The sequence below is a fragment of the Ornithodoros turicata genome, chromosome 3 (genome assembly GCF_037126465.1).
Source record: "Ornithodoros turicata isolate Travis chromosome 3, ASM3712646v1, whole genome shotgun sequence".
Taxonomy (NCBI): Eukaryota; Metazoa; Arthropoda; class Arachnida; order Ixodida; family Argasidae; genus Ornithodoros; species Ornithodoros turicata.
The window spans coordinates 61,941,252-61,947,353 of NC_088203.1; the positions used below are offsets into that span (position 1 = coordinate 61,941,252).

Genomic DNA, 6,102 nt, shown 5'->3' on the forward strand with positions numbered 1-6,102 from the left:
AATACTACTACAACGACGTAAGAGTGGTTTCAAATCTAGCTTTTTTGTGTTCCTGACGTTATCGCACAAGATGTAGTATCCACTATGATCCTTTACATGGGGGGTATGTATAGTGCAATCAACAGATATGCTATTTACAAATGTGTGTTTCCTACTGTGTTGAAATGGGGTAGTTTGTATCTGAGAGCCATAGTGAAACACAGGCAGCCAACGACAGACTTTTGATGCCCTCGAGAAACATGGCAACACATTGCAGGGACTCTGGCTGCTGCCTAAATTTCCAGAACACAGAGTTCAAGGCAGCGTTTAAACAACAAGTGGTTAGAGAAATCCAAGACAGTTGCATTTGTAAGCAGTCCACTGTTGGATTTGTTTCTGTCCGAGATATGTTATGTCAAAGGGGACGCACGGGCACACTCAGAATGATACTAGAACTGCCTGTGAAATAGAATGAGGAGAGGGGGAAGATATATAACCCTTTTTTCTTGTCTATTATTCTGTTGGTTAAATTGTCATTTGCTTAGCAGCATATATGTGTATATTCCAGAGTCTGCTAATAAATATATCAGTTGAGAGCAAGCAGTCGCATTGTAGATGTCTCATCCTGTCCTTGGCTGCTTGTGTTTCACTATGGCCATGTTTGCTATTGCAAAAAAAGAAAAAAAGAAAGACCATAGAAAAACACGAAAACAGCGACATGGAAAGCTGCCTGTCCTAGTGCTCACATGGAGGCAATGCAATGAGGTAACATGTTCCATTCATGAACTGTACATAGCAGTACATATCACAATGGCAACCGATTATTCAGATTTTTCTTGAACTGCTTTGTCTTTTGGAGCTTTGATTGCCCAGCCTATTATTCGAGCTTTATGTGATTCCCCTGTGCAGTTTGTTAATTTTGAAACTGTACTGTGCTGAGGTACAAAAAGAGAATTGTCATATCTGCATTTGAGTACAAATGAATAATTTGTAAGTACTTTCCTTGTTGACATTAATATTTTCACCAGGTCACAACATTGTTGATTGATGGAAAATGTAAATAAATATATTTATTTGCTTGCCAAATAATGCACAAATGTCGACTTTTCTAGTGAGATATATTCCCTGTTCACCAGACATAAATGTGGAAAAGTTAAAGGGGCACAATGATGGTAGAGACTAGCATTGTTTTTTGCCACTTCACATATATTCACTGTTATTCGTGTGCACATGTAGGACTAGGAAGGTAGAGCATGCGCATAAAAAATAATTTCGTATGCAGCCACACATGGTTCGGAAGATTACGTAGATAATAGATGTCCAAGCATATATAATTGCGCTTCATGTGCGATGGGTATGCTAACGCATTGCTTCCATGAAGCCTTTTTATTTATTTTTTACAAATTCTTTTTTTTTATAACTTATATAAATTCAAAACTCAAGTTACACGGCCCTTGTAAGACTGCCCTTTGCGAATGGTTTGGTAACGTGTCTCTAACTGTAAAGGCTGCCGTAATGCTGCAGACGGGTTGCAACTTACATCTTGCTTATCATGTCCTACACAGTGGCGTATCTAGGGTGTGGCAGGTGCGGACAGGTGCCATGGGCGCCAGGTGAACAGGGGCGCCATTATGTGGTCGGGTGTGAATGTGCCAGGTCGGGTACTCAACCTGGCACATTCATAAATGATCTAAAGCATTCTAAAGCAAGCAAGCACCATTAGAGAGGTTGTAGTGTGAAACCTAGTGCGGACCACACGAAAACGCATCCCCAAGGACATCATGTTAACCATGTTGCCATGGGCGCAGGTAGCTCTAGATACGCCACTGGTCCTACATGATAGATATCAAATACGAAGTGATTTGCGCAATAATTCCTGAGTACGGAATTATTTCCGAGGCTGGCCAGTGATGTCACCCAGGACGACAAGTCACATAATTGCCTCTAACACTTTTACACCCCATGGACTGAGTTGTAAATTGAAACGACACTCTACAGAAGGATAAGCTGCACCCACTAATTTGATTTCTAGGATCTATGCTATGCCCTAACTCTTCAGACCCCACATTTCTAAAAACACCATTTCTAAGTGGCAATATGTGCTCTGGTACTTCTTTTGCGTCTGCATAGTGTGCACCCACATGGCTTCTGGAGTTTTCGCGTGCATGTTTTTGTGCTACGGAGCTCATTACAAACAATATCCAGATGTTAGACATGAAATGCAGTAGTTTCCGTATTGAAAATGAACATCAGAAAATGCTGATGTTTCTTGATGATTCCTGATGTCACATCAAGATTTTTTGATGTGACATCAAGAAGCATGAGAAGTTTCTCGTGTGACATCAAAATTCCCAGATCTGACATCAAGACACATGAACTTTCTCGTGTCACATCAATATTTCTTCATGCTCTTAGTGCTGGCATCAGGTGTCTCAGATATGCTTTGATGCCAGCATCAGGCGAACACCGTCTCGTTTGATGTCACATCAGAAAGATGTGATGCCCTCACAGCATCAGGCGAACACCGTCTCGTTTGATGTCACATCAGAAAGATGTGATGCCCTCACAGCATCAGCAGGTTTTAAGTAGTTTCATGGCACATTAGGAACCGGCGATGTACACGATCGCACACAGTCAAGAAAAAGTGTAGCATTTAACCTTGCTTTCTCTGATCATAACAAAAAAAGAAAAAAGAAAAACAATAGAGAAACGGTCTGCAACACAGTGAGTGCACTTTTTTTATTCCATCGATCTCTCGCTATCCGATTGCACTGACGCTCTGTAGACAATCATAACTAACTAATAGCTTAGCCCTGGACAATCTCAAGTGGCAATTTTGCTTCAAACACAACATCCAGTGGGTCTTATGAAAACAGAAGCATTTCCAGAAACATCCTGGAACGACCACAATCACAAGAGGTAGTACGATTCTACCATCTCCATGCCCATTTCAACGCAGGCTTGCCCGCGCTCGCGCGTCCTTGCTTGTTCTCCACGCGCCACCAACCAGTGTCGCGCATGCGCCGTTTTTGTTGTGTTGGCTTTGCCTGCTCGAACGGACGTTCCTCGTCGCCGCGTGTAGTTCGTGTAATTTCGAGCGTTCCAGTGGTTCCAGCAAGTCTAAAGCGTTTTAGAGCCTTTGTATTGTTGCTCTCACTTGATGCTGTCGTCCTTGCAACGCGTCTGACATTGCAACTGTCCGTAAGTGGAAGCGTATCTTCAAACCGCGAGCAGACCAGTCAGTCTCGTTTGAAATCTCAGAGTGAAGACGCTTCCCTGGTAGTGAAGCCAAATCGCTCTTCGCCTTCAGGACTCTTGCCGTTTCAGGCGTGTAATTAATACAACTGTGAAGTAATATGTTCGACTTCGCCATGCATTCTCATTGTCCGATGTACTCTATTTGCAGGCGATCTGCACAACGACAGGGAGATAGAACGTTAGGTGAAATCGACTGTATGCTTTGTGCAGACGATATGTCATATGTCTCTACACTACGCTACATAGGTATCCTACCATCCTGTTTTCTGGAACGATATTTCTTGCAGGTTGAGCGTGTATGACGCAGCGGCCTCCAGCAAGAGAAACGCAAGCACCGTGATCAATGTGGTGGGGACTCTTGCTCGACATGACAACGCTTCGAAGTGCTTTTTCGGAAGACGGACAAGTTGGACCGGAAAAGAGGACCAAGGTGTGCTCTTTGGTGTGCTCTTTCGATCATTACCAGTTTTGTGCTCCCGCGAGTTCAACGCTCAGGTATGTTGATGATAAATGGATATGCGTTGAAAGGTACGTACTCCGGAGTGGTGAATAAAGTGCTTTGTTGCTGCTATCTTCTGTTTCGTGAGGGTTCATGTCGGTACTCATCTACCGCAGGCATGAGGCGCTCTCTTTGCAGAACATTTCAGAAAACAAAGACTGCAGCATTTTCAAGATTGCCATAACCAGCATCAATGCAGCTCTCATGTCAACATCAGCATCAAGACAACTGTGATGTTTGCATCAGCCAGGGCAGCTCTAATGTTAGCATCAGCCTGGACAGCTCTGATGTTATCATCATCATCAGAGCAGCTGTGATGTTAACATCAGATCTGAAGTGATTTGGGACACTGTCTTGATGCTAACATCAGCATCAGAGCGGCTCTGATGTTAACATCAGCTGGTGTTAGCATCAAGACAGTGTCCCAAATCACATCAGACCTGATGTCGCTTTTTTCAATAGGGATATGTACCCTGCCACACAACGCGGCGTGACATGGGAGTGTGTGATTCAAAGAAAGCTTCTGGAAAATTCACAGAATCGCACAAAAAGCTGAAAATGTGACTTGTATTTCGTTTTACGTCGCTCGTCGTTCCATACCATCGTCGACGGTGTTGCACATTGATAAATCGTACGTAAAACTTGTCCCATAGCAGTATGCGGTTTCTCAAATACATAGCATGATTTTTTCCTGCAAGAATAAAACGCTGTCGGTATTTCTTGTTAAAACGGCTGTCGAAGCGTCAGTCTCTGCAGTAGGCAAGTGCTGTAAAGGGGCTAACGCAGACGCCACTTGATACAAATTGTACGTGCTCACAAAACACAAACGACGAATTCCAGTCACAACATCGCGCAGAGGTTGGTTCATGAATGAGTTCGCAGCTGCTGCACTGTTTGCTTATCGCGGAACCAGTGGAACCGGGCTGTCCGCCATCTTCAAGCACAGATACGTGAAGCCATGAATAGCCGTTGCTGGAATCCACTCATTAGTACGAAGGCGCGTACACGTCACAATGCCCGTTCGGGTGCATCTACGTCATAAAAATGGCTGCACCCATGTGTGTTTCGGAATGAATTATCTATTTTTTTTTTATTTTTTTTTGACATGGTACTGTACCGGACTGAGAGAATGAAGGTGCATTTTGGGGAGAGGTGGATGTGGGCTTTCAGAATATCACAACCGTTTCGACTATTTGGGAACCAGCAGTAATGCATAGCATTGCAAAAAAGGAAACAAGGGCTTAATCTCAACGCTGCGTCAGCATCATTCGTCATCTCACAATAAAGTTGTTGTTGTCACAAGCATTTGGGTGGTCCTGAAAAGGGCCTATTTTTTTCTTTGTTTGTTTTTCGTCTTCTTCCTTCAAGTTATTTTGTCATGGCATGTAGCTGTGAGATGTCAGTGGAAGCCATTAAGTCATTGGCCATTATCTTTACTCCTTGAACCTGGGTGAAGAAAGCACTGTTCTGGAAGATCCTAATTTGTCAGAGGTATCGTACAGGCCTTAGTGTACAAGCCGGGTCTCTCAGCAAAATTGTCGTGCACACACGTACCTTGTTTGATGCCGTTTCATGGATGGATGGGACTTGAATCAAAATGGGACTTGTCAAAAAATTGTAAACACAGTATGTGTATTTTAGTAATATACCTACCACTAGCGCTTGACTCTGTCGAGCTGCCTGCGCGTGCCTGTAATACAGATGAAAACCAATCATATCTACCATTTTCCACAAAAGGAGACGAACGTCACAGGTTCAGTAATAGGGAAAGTTTCATGATAACGCGTCCGATAACGAGAAAAGCCATTCACTTTCATATGAATGACATCACGTTCTTTTACTTATTTATTATATTTTATTTATCTATTTATTAATGATAGGTTAGGGGATACGTTATCTATTGTACCGATTTCGTCGTTTGCTCCTAAGTAGTGCTCATGCACAAGAGTGACAGATCCGATTGGGAAACTACGTAGACATTGTGACTTACCGTGTATTGACACGAGCGACATGTCAGAGGAATATTCTAGTGGAAGCAAAACAACTTTTGACTGCGCAGAAGTTCCCCGCGTCTTGTGTTGAGCATTCACATGGCGGTAGAATTTTGAGAGTGGCGGTACTGCCACCTAGCGGTCGATACGTGAGCAGACGACAAGCGAGCAAACGACACTCCAAACGCTTCAAGCGCTGTGAATGACACAAACACTGTTGACGAAATAACGAACAGTGCGAAAAGGAAACTGCTATGTCTTGCGCTACTTATTGATGATCTAGATGAAAACGATAGCTCAAAGCAAAAGAAAACGTGGACAAGGGACTGGGGGGGGGGGTATGTTTATTAAAGATAAAGAAAGGGGGAAAGGTCA

At 43.3% G+C, this 6,102-nt stretch overlaps 1 long non-coding RNA gene across 1 annotated transcript; it reads right to left on the minus strand.

Moving 5' to 3' along the window:
• Nucleotides 1–4,718: 4,718 nt before the first annotated feature.
• LOC135387196 (uncharacterized) lies at nt 4,719–5,813 on the minus strand. The gene is made up of 4 exons (XR_010420928.1): nt 5,727–5,813; nt 5,390–5,426; nt 5,291–5,322; nt 4,719–5,182 (listed from the first exon to the last, which is right to left on the minus strand). It is a non-coding gene; the product is annotated as an uncharacterized LOC135387196 (long non-coding RNA).
• Nucleotides 5,814–6,102: the final 289 nt, after the last annotated feature.